This window comes from Culex pipiens, chromosome 1, assembly GCF_016801865.2.
Source record: "Culex pipiens pallens isolate TS chromosome 1, TS_CPP_V2, whole genome shotgun sequence".
NCBI lineage: Eukaryota > Metazoa > Arthropoda > Insecta > Diptera > Culicidae > Culex > Culex pipiens.
The window spans coordinates 128,722,981-128,734,417 of record NC_068937.1 but is presented as its reverse complement, the minus strand read 5'-3'; positions in this window follow the sequence as shown (position 1 = coordinate 128,734,417).

Genomic DNA, 11,437 nt, shown 5'->3' with positions numbered 1-11,437 from the left:
ACTTTTTGGATTAATCTTTATAAGCATTGAAATATTTGAAATTGCATTTCCAATTATCAAAAACAAAGTTTTTGACAAAGTTTTTACTATTTATTTTTTTTTAATTGAAGAAATTATATTTATAACAAAAATCATGCCATCTTGAAACAGTTCTTTCAGAAGACCGGAGTTTAAAAAAGAACCGTGGTTCTTTTTTTGTGAGCCACGGTTCGCTCTCTCTTTTCAGTGAACCGGCTCTTTGAGCGGCTCGCTCTTTTTTTGCCCACCTCTATTTTTTACAGTTAGCAAAGAGTAAATAAATAAATAAATCCTAACCTCTTCACTTGTTTACTTTCTCTAAGAAATTACGTAATTTTTGAACGACCCCTCGGGTATTTGTTATGTAATTATGGTTTGTTTATCCCACCCGCAAAACCATCCAGTGCATTCCATTCACCACCGAATCGGACATGCACTCGAACTCGAAATTTTCATTTATTATGACTATTTTGCTCCCAACTTGATTATAAACATTCGATCAATAAACTTCTCTGTGCAGCCTGGTCGGTCTGTGTGTGTTGTGGCATTTACTGATGCCACATCAGCTAAAACGACTAACATACGAAGGTTTGTTTATACAGCTTGGGGTTGGGGAGAAACTCATGGCCTCCTGTTCGGGATCAACCCAAAGATAGGTAGGGTTAGATTTAGGTACATAGCCAACTTTGATTTTCCGGTGGAAACTTTTCGAATGTCTAATGAAAACAACTAAACTACTGGTACTTACCGATGTTCTGGAAGCTTCCTCCACCCTCACCGTCCCACGTTCGTTCGTCACTGGCCTGGAGAAAAAAAGAGCAGGATAAAGATTAGGAGCAAATTTTCCATTTCAGTCGCACTCACCCACGCTTCTGCTCCCAATCTAGTAGGCGGTAGTGTGACAAGACAACGGTGAAGACCTGATGAAAACAAACAAAAAAAAAACAGATCGATAATGAGAATTTCAATGAGCACTTTAGAGCCAACTTACGCCATGTTTTTGACAGCTTCCCGAGGGATCTGGCAAAATGTTGATGCGACATTGAATATTGTTCGATTCCGGAACTCATTCCGGCACGCGCACTTGTTCGGGGCACTCACGCTGGTTGCAACGCATTTTGGAGTTTTTCCACACCCTTACCAAAAATCATGATTTTTTGAGTTCCAAATCCCACTTTTCATACGAATTTTTCAGTTCAACCCATATAACCATTTTTATGGTTGTAGTACCTGAACTCAAAAAATCGTATGAAAAGTGGGATTTGGAACTCAAAAAATCATGATTTTTGGTAAGGGTGCATCAAACAAACTTTTTCAACCCTAACAAATTATAGTCAGTGATGACAGTTTCCCTCGGGCACTTTTTCAAACCCCAATCCACGACCAAACAACGACCTAAAAGACCAATTTCCGTGAGAAAAATAATGAGTGGCCCCGTCACCAACACGACGAAAATCGGGAATCGGTCACTCATCACCCCCACACTTGAAAGTGAGAGAGCGGGCGCGCGCTGAGTTCGGATTTGTTTATGTTTTGTAAAAGTGTGTCACAGAGAGTGAGAGAGAGTGCGCGCGAGTGCCCTGGAACTCACCACCATGACAAGGGCGCCCGCGCATGCCCCAAAATGTCTCCACCCGGCTTCCCGACCTTGGCCTACTGCCACTTCCTCCGCCGTGGCCGGTTCCCGGGGCTCGCGATGTTGTGAAATGTTTAACAAAGTTGGTCTTTGTTTGTTTTTTTTTTCTGTTTACATATAGATTTTTCGATAAATTTCAAAATATTTTCTATTTGAATTGATAAAAATAACAGTATTTTTGATATCTAGGTTGGCAATAATTTGCCTGAGAAAAATAAAAAATAAGCGGAAGGAAGGGACAAAAATTCGATTTTTCCAATTTCCAATGCCAACGTGATGATGATGAGAAAAACTTACTCATACACGCGCAAAAATCTTCCAAGAAACAAATCCATACACAAAACACACAATACACATATGAAAAGCTAAGTAGCGACAAATGCGCTGGAATTTTTCGCAGGATGCAATAGTAGTGGTGACCTTGGCCTTCTAGAATTTCAATCAAAACAATCAAACAATGATGAAAAATGATGTTTAGCTTCGAGGTGTGGGTTGCGGGGATGGCATATAGGTTTGTTTTTCTTTTCAAACTAGAATTCCAAGGGCAGATTACATCTACAGTCAACTGGATCAAAGAGTTCATGAGTTGGTTGGGATTTTTTTATTCAATTAGAACAACACTGGATTAAATTATAAGCTGAATTTACCACTGAGGACAACCACTGATAATACAACTAAACTTACGTTTGGCATTGAACTTGAAAAAAGTGTTATTTCTATATCGTGTTGGTACAAGACACGGAAGAAAAAAGAAAACAAATCCGGTTGTTTATTTTCAATCGATTTTCCCCTCTTTCCACCATCGGCTGCTCGTTTCTTCCCACCTCTCAAATATAGTCCCCTGTTTGGACCATCAAATTTACACTTTGACAGCCTGTCTCAACACAAAATTTGACAAGTTTGATTTTCGCCCAACAAATTTGTATACGTATTCCAGCTTTCTCCCCCTACATAACCATAGAAAATGTTACCGAAAGTAGCTATTACTTTCTCTATGTTTTAATACAACTACTGTGAGCCCAAAACAGAAACAACAACAAAAACAAGAAATTAAACTGACAGCCACGCAAAAAAAAAACAGGGCGAATAATAAATGTGCAGTTGGACTTGACATTGAAAAAGGAGTGGTTTGGGGTGTGGTGAAAATGACGGAGGCCTATTTTTGGCCGTTTTCCAACAAACTGGAAAAGCAACAAAAAAAATAAGAAGAAAACCAGATTGAGTCCGGTTCTGGTCGGTTCAACGAGTGTACTTTTTGTTGCATTGAAATTATCAGTTATCAAAATATTATGAAAACTGCCTTTCCATATAAAAATTTAGATGGGTTGGAGAGTTTCCAAAAAAACTTCAATAAGTAACTCGTCAAAGGGGCGTAAGCTTGGGTGTAAACAAACAGTCTACACTCAAAATCAGAAGTATCCCTCAAAAGGATACTTTTTATCCTTTTTTCAAGTTCACCCGGCGTCACCCTTTCAAAAGGGTATGTCAAAATCAGTACATTTCGATCCCTTCAAACCTTCAAAATATTTATAAGACAAATCATGTCAAAAAAAAATATGAGGGCGTATTGGAACTCACCAAAGTAAGCGAAGGGGTAAAAGAAACCGATGCTGAGTGACAGTTTGTTGGACTCAGTAAAGTGGGTCGTGAAAGTGAGCGATGCATGAAAATGTAAAAACGTAGAACAGTTAGCATGCTATAAAAGTAGCGTTCAGTGGATTCGCTATGGATAATCTTGCGAAATTGGCGAACCATAATAAAATGGTAGAGAAAAGAAGCTTTTTCTAAAGTTTATTTTATGGCATGAATGTGTTGGGTTTTGAGATGTGCATTTTTTTTTATTTCAATTTTTTTTGGTTGTTAAATTAAAAATTAAATTTCAAGCGAAACAAAAATTTGAGTGTAAACAAAACCATTAAAACTCAAAATGGGTGGTTTTTGTTCACTGTGTGTAATGAACGTTTCGGACAAAATGAACGCTAGATTCATGATTATAAGATAAATAGGGTTCCAAATGAGAAATGTGTCTTTAACATCATTATGAAACAATAATAATAAATCTGGAGTTTTTGTTTCTGGAGTTTTTTTGAAAAGGTCCAATAAACCAAATTTTCAGTTTTTGCTTTTTGGGTGTTTTTCAATACCCCTGACTCAAGGCGGTTTCAAAAACACCCAGAAAGCAAAAACTGGAAATTTGGTTTATTGGACCTTTTAAAAAAACTCCGCAAATGTTATCTTTATTGTCAATAACTTATTTTTAAATTCAATTTAATAAAGTTTTTATAAATATACACGACTGAACAATTTAAAAATCATTATCCAAAAAAAACAAGACCTTAGGAAAGTAAGGATTTCTGTAAATATCACCACAATTTGTGTCATGAAAACACTTACTTATTTAACTAATAATTTTAATTTGAAAGGTTAACAAGATTTTAATGATTTTCAACAGTTTTTCAGTTTTTGGTTCAGAAAAAATATCAATTGCGGCGAAATTGAACTGAAATTCGTTTTTTATCAAGTTCATCATGGAAAAGCATGTAAACATTAGGTGCTCGAATGCACCTAATGTTGGCATATTTCCATTACATATACAATGTGAATCTTTAATATTTATTACATTTTAAACAAAATGTGTGCTTTATTCAAAACAAAAATCGCAAAAACTATTTTTTTAAATGGTTTTACCATCAAACATTTGGTCTGTTGCTGATTTGTTCGTATTTTTTAAAGGGAAATATGATGTTTGGTGAGTTTCACGAGCTTTAGTCTTTTCAAAATAGCTTCATATCAAACGGTTACAGCAGTTTAATTTAAACTGTAAATATAGATGACTAGATTTCCAAATACATTGATGCACATCCAACATGATAAAATTTTATTCAATTGCAATTCTTCCATCGCCATAAATAATTAAATCAATCACAAAGCAAATACTGTCGGCGCAAAAATGATAAATCAGATCCTTTTTGTTTCATTCATTATTCCTAAGCTACATGTCACCATCGAACCAATTTCCTCAAAGCCTTCGAGTACAAATTGTCGTTCCTTCTCTTTGGACTTCAACTTCTTTCCTCTCTGTTACTCTACCCAACCCCGTTCCACACTTTCCCACTATATGCACTCCGGAACGTTGGCGCAAACAAAAAGGTGTAATTTTCCAACCTCCGACCTGACGAATTGTGAATGTGAATTTTCAAGTTATTGTCGAACTGTTTGATTAAATTAGTCTCCACCACTCTGCTCGCAGACGACGACAGTTTCGACGAGTCTTTTGATTAGTGTGACGGTTTGGTTTTTATGACGATGCAACATGCAATTTTTGCTGGGTAGAATTGCGGAACTGAGTTGGAGTTTATTAGGGAAAGGCAAAAAGAAAGAAAAAATGGTCCGGAAAATTAAATTATAATGAATCTTTGCTTAGGGAGATGGGGAAAGGAAAGGGCAAACTTTTTCCTCAGCCGTGGATCTTTTTATTAGTTTTTAATGGCGAAAGATGAGGGGAAAGTTGGTCAACTATTTGCTTTTTGAACTGCGACCTCACCTTGGACGATAATACTTGACTACAAGAGGAACAATTTTAATAGAGTTGTTTTAAGTATACGGTAATTGACTCGTCCTTTAATTGTTTTGACAGGTGCTGCAATTACTTGGGCTCGAGAAATTCGCAGTTGTCGGCTGCCCCGGAAAGGCTTCAATTTATAGACGTGGCTTCCGGCTTTGCGATAAAAGGACTCATATTCATTCGGTGAAATCATTGATCCTGTGGCCCATGGGAAAACTTGTTATTAAGACTGCTGCTGCTAATTAGAAACACCGATAATCGGTTTGTCTTAATCACTCAATTTGCTTTTTTGTAGGGCTTTTACAATCAAAAGAAAAACGTTATCTTAGGACAACTTTGTTAAGAACAAAGACATAAGTAGGCGTCGTTTTATCCTTGCAACAATTATTCAATTAGTGTTCTCAATTTGAATTAAAGCAAACACATTATTTGAAAAAAAAAACAAAAATCGTTACATAAAAACAACACCTATTACCAGAAGTGCATTACATCAGAACAAATCTCATATTTTATTCACACACAAAAAAAAAACAAGGATGCAGAAAAAACCAACAAACGCCACCTTCGATTTTGTCATTACCGAGCCTTCACCTCATGTCAAGTCAGCAATCAATGGCCTGCTCCTCCTCACAGGGACATTGTTTCATTGTGCATCATGTTGCATGGGAATTGGGCTGACAGTTGTCATTTGGCGACTCGTCATCGTGTTCCGCGCGGCGAAATTGGTTCTGATGGAACGAGCATGAATTAATAATTGTTCGAAAGTGGACGATGCGGCGGTTTTTTTTTTTGTTTTCTGCGTGAGCTGTTTTGATGGCTGCCGAAGGGCAGTTGAGGTTTTGTTATTTGTTTGGTTATGGACAGTTTAAAGCCGTTTGGTGGGAGAGGATAATGACACGTTACTATTTAATAACTTTATTTGTGAAAAGGTAGAGGCCATCAATTTTCCTTGGAATTTTTATGAAATATTTGTGAAACTTCCAAAAGTCCAAATAACATTTGACACAGCGAATTTATGGGTACTTTACCTGTGACCAAAATAAACATTTTCTTTTATTGGTTCGTCCATGCAGGTTTCTATACAATTTTTTAAGTTGATCACATTAAAAAGTATCAAACATTCTTGAAGACCTGTATTTTGTTTAATGTTTCTGTTCGATTTGTTAAACAGTCAAAACTGGAATACATATTCAAAGTCCTCGAAAAAGTTTCGTATTTTTTTTATAAATTTGATTGGAAGAAAAACATCTTTTAATAATTAGATTATCAAATGTTTACGGATAATCTAGTTTAAATTGTTTCAGATCTGTTGCAGGCAACAAAAAATCTTAAAACTAGTTATTTTTGAAATTCTGAAGCAAAATAAACTTAAACCCCGATGGTTTGACACCAACTGCTGTCAAACGAACGGGGTCACGTTTTAGTGTGACACCTCTTTACACGGAGTTCACACACACTACCAAACGTTTGTTTTGATATCCTGCGTGGGTGCCGTGTAACAAGTGACATTTCTGCACTTTTTAGTTTGATTTGGACCAACCAGCGGGGGAAAACTAAAACAAGTGTCAAACGAAAAAGTGACCATCTACCGGGGTTTGAGTGTATCAAAAAAACAAACAAAAATAATAATTCTACCTTTAAGGATTTTTTTTATTTAAAAAAGCTGTTTATTATTTTCAGATCAGTTACCAAAATAAATATTTCATACCGGTTTGTGTTCTGAAAACATATCTCTTACCTTTTGTAACGAAGCTTTTCTGCAAACACTTTTAACACAGAAGAAAAAATTAAGAGCCCCATTAAGTGAACACGGAATGAACTATTGAAGTTTTAGAAAGAGAAAAATGCTGTATTTTGAATCACTTGACAACCTCTCACAATTCACAATTCTTTACAAATTCAATTCCACGCACTTTGCTGAAGTATTTAAATTCAAAATGTAAGTCCCGAAATTCAACAATCTTTTTATAAATTTAAACAGAAATTTCGATGAAACAAATTCCAAACTTACGATACGCCAAATGAACTGACGGCTGAACCTGGATGAACGTTTGACAGTTCAGGGGTGGATTTACGATGATCATTCTGGTTTTGTGGTGTTTTCAAGCCAAACAAAGTAAAGGGGCGAAAGATGGAGTGATAACAAACAGCACATTTGGAGCCTGACATTTCAAAAGGGCACATAACTTTTGTAAGCAATAGTGTATCCCTTTCACTCAAATGACAATTCCGTAGTAACAGTTCAATAGGGCGAATCTGCGTTTGTAAACAAGCAGTCTATCCCCCTCTTACTTGACGTGAACTGTCACATGAGCGAAAGGGATAGACTGCTTGTTTACAAATGCAGATTCGCCCTTTTGAAATGTTACTACGGAGTTTACATAAGGTGTGAAAGGGACACACTCTTGGTTAAAAAAATTATGTGCCCTAATGAAATGGCAAGCACGATTTATTTGATGAACGTTGATGTTTATATAACAACGAGAAGGATTTACTGCAGGGGTGCACAAAGTTTTTGGAGGCCGGGCCAAATTTGAAGCTCAAATGAGCTTGCGGACCAAATTTACAAAAAAGGTTGTTAAAAAAAATAAATTACGTTGTTTTAATGTAAAAGATGACATTTCTGTTATTTAAAAAAAAATTCTTTTCAAAATAATAGAAACCACAAAATAACGAGTTTCTATGGGTATTGTTGACTTTGTTGTTTCTGGTATTTGAAAAAAAAAGTTCTTAGCTGAATATACTTGTGTTTTCAAAAAAAAAAAGTTTTGTTTTTATATTTCGAAAATGGTGGTGATATTACATGTTGAACAATTCTTCTATAATTTAAGTGTGGCTAATGAAAAATTGTTGAGATCCAGAATTTCAACATTTCAATGAAAAACAACTTTTAGAAAATGTTTTAAACTTCCGTATAGTTAACCTGCAATCATTATTTTCAACAAAAAAAGCGAAACAACATTTATTTATTTCATCGAAAATTCACTAAAATTCAAATTATTTTTAATAAACCCAAACATGCTCAAATGATTTTAAATGCAGAGGAATGCATATTTAATTAATTTCAGCTGAATGCACTTAAATTTTAATTTTTTAAAGGTTTTTTAAAATATATTTTTGCTCGCGGTTTTTCGAGTTAATTTTTTAATAATGGTGGAGGGGTGGGTTGGTCGACGAAAGCTTTGTAAAATATTTGCTGCAAACTTGATCCTCCGATTTCCACATTTTGTCTGCCTGAATCAGTTGATAGTCAATCAGATTCGTAATCTAACTGTAATGAGTTTGAATGCCTAAGAAAGTGCTATGTAAGTTTGAGGGTCAGTTCATAAAAGGGCAATATGACTTGCTAATTTATAAAGAAAACTTTTATTTTTGCAACTTTTACAGAATTCCACCTAAGTTTTTTTTATATTTCTAAAAATGTTTGATGGAAGTTTTGACTATATTTGCTAGTTTCACTCACATTGAAAAGTGTGAAATTGTTTTAATTATAAAATATTTTAAACAAATTATTTGTATCCTAAAGTGGGGATCAAAACATTGATAAATCATAAGTTTCTTTTTATTAACAAAAAAATAAAAATGATTAGCATATAAAAGCTTAAAATAAACCATAATTTTGAAAAAGTATAAAATCACTTTACGAGTGGTCAACGGGCCATTTTACATGATCATTCAAAATGGGTCCGCGGGCCACAAAATATCACCTCGCGGGCCACGTTTGGCCCGCGGGCCATACTTTGGGCACCCCTGATTTACTGTATGTTTACATTGGGGAGCGTTCTTTTATTACGTAACGCAAAAAATTGGATTATTAGACCCCCTCCCCCCTCTTAACAAAAATTCCATATAAATTTGAAAAAAAAAAATGTATGGAGCGTAACATGGCCTCAAACCCCCCCCCCCTCCCCCTTCCCCTCCTCACAACTGCGTTAGGTAACAAAAAAACGCTCCCTTGCGAGTGTGAGTGTGGGTTTGTTAATTAAAAGTGCATTTCGTAAACTGTTTGTTTACAACAACTTTTAGGTCATTTTGGAGTATGTTAGCAGAATATTTGAATATATAAAATTAGACAGGTTTCAAGAAAAAGCCATTTCTACACTGGAACTGTTCAATGGTAAGACCTATACTATAATTATATAATAATACAACCTTTACATTTTTGGCAGTTCTAATTTTGGAACTTGGTGGGAAACCACTAAGGCGTCATCCATAAAGTATGTCACGTTCTAGGGGGACAAGGGTCTGAGCAAGTGTGACATTGCATGTTATAAGTTTTAAGTTTAGGGGGCGGTGGAGATGGTAAATTTTGGCTGTTTTTGGCCTGACGCACTTTCTGGATAAAGCATAAAAAGTCAGAACAAAAGAGCCAAAAAATTATTTGTTAGTTAAGTTCATGAAGCATTCTTCTCACAAACAATATAACAATCTAGGTAACTCCGATACTCGATATGGGACCATCCATAAACCACGTGGACACTTTTTTTGAAATCTCAACCCTGTGGACAATTGTCCACACAAAAAACCTTTTTGTATGGAGCATGCACAGTCACCAAAACACCCCCCCCCCCCCTTCCTTAATTGTCCACGTGGTTTACGGATGGTCCCTACCACTACAGAAATATCGATTCAAAATCAATTCGCCAAAACTGCCACTCCCAGCCGGACGCTATCCAACTCCTCATCAAATAGCCGGACGCTTTTCACAGCCATTACTAAATATTTGATAGATTTCCCGGCGGTGACATTACCAAAACCATCGTCAACGAATGTCACATCAACCGCAGACAATACACAACTCACCGAAATCACGCCACATTCTTACCTGTGCGACTTACAAACTGGACATGAAAGGAGGGGTGGAAAAATTTGTTTGTTTTCCAATTTCCCTCCGGCGAAACCGGAAATTGGGCGACCCTTCGCTTTCTGGCTGTGTTTGTCCAGCGATTAGCCGCTACCTGTTGACGTGCTGGGAATTTTCTTTCAAGATTTTCAAGGGACGAAAGCAATCCCACCGAGGAAATAAAACAAGCCCGTAAACTGATTATATTGCTACTATAATGCGCTATCAAAAGGTCGTTTATTGATGTTATTTGATTCCTTCTCACTTCTTTTTACCGAGAGGGGGGTTCTACGGTTCACCCTATGTACATAGTCTGTCACGGAGATTCGATTTCGATTGAAACAAAAGGGGACTTACCAAATAGTCATACACTGAAATAAATATCATGATGAATGCTATTAGTTTCGCATATAGATTTTTGCAGAATGCCTTTGCATTTGATCGGTATATGCGCTGCACATGACATGTGTGAGCACTGCATATAAATGGGTTATACATTGAAATAAGCTAACGCATATAAAACGTATGTTCACGGCACATGAATGATATATGCAATGCTCACAGATTGAATGATAGGCACATATAGCATGTAAGTGCAGCACTCATGATTTTTAATAAGTTTTTAATTGATTTTTAAGTGCTTTTTATTTTTTACTATGTATGACTTCTAATGTTGAATAAATGTTTTGTTTTCTTTCTTAATTATTGAAACAAACAAAAAAAACTTATTTTTAATCTTTTATTAATCCACGATGGCAGAACTTGGAGCGCTTGCGGCAGTTTCTGGTACGGGAGCGGTTCCGTTTCTTTCTTGGAGGAGATCGTTTTGAGTAGCACCGAGAGAAGTCAACCGGCTGCCTCGTTGCTCTTTGTTTCCTGCACTCGCAGGACTCCGAACATTGCATGCCTTGAGTTTCGGAACAGCGAGCGTCCTTTACCTCACCGGTCGCGTGAAGTGGTCCATCAGATTCTCCAAACACATGGCCGAGATCACATCCAGCTCCAACAAAGTGCGACGCGTCTTCCAGAACTTTTTCGCATCGTGGTTGCCCGGCAGCGGCGGATACACCGAATCTATAAAAGGAAGAAACGATTGGTTTCACACCACACATACACACACATCTCTTCTACAAACCTGGTTCGGAACCATTCCGACGACGCTTTTCACCACCCGTTGACGGCCATCTGCATCTCCTGCACGATCTGCACCCGAGGTGTACGAACACGGCCACGCAGCTGCTATCAAAGTGGCAAACCCGGGACACCGTGCACGGACCAGGTCACACCCCGGATCATCGGTTACAGCCGGATCTCGTTTATCTTACCGATGTGGCCAAACAGGCTCTGAATCTGGTCGGGTTGGAGATCTAGAACA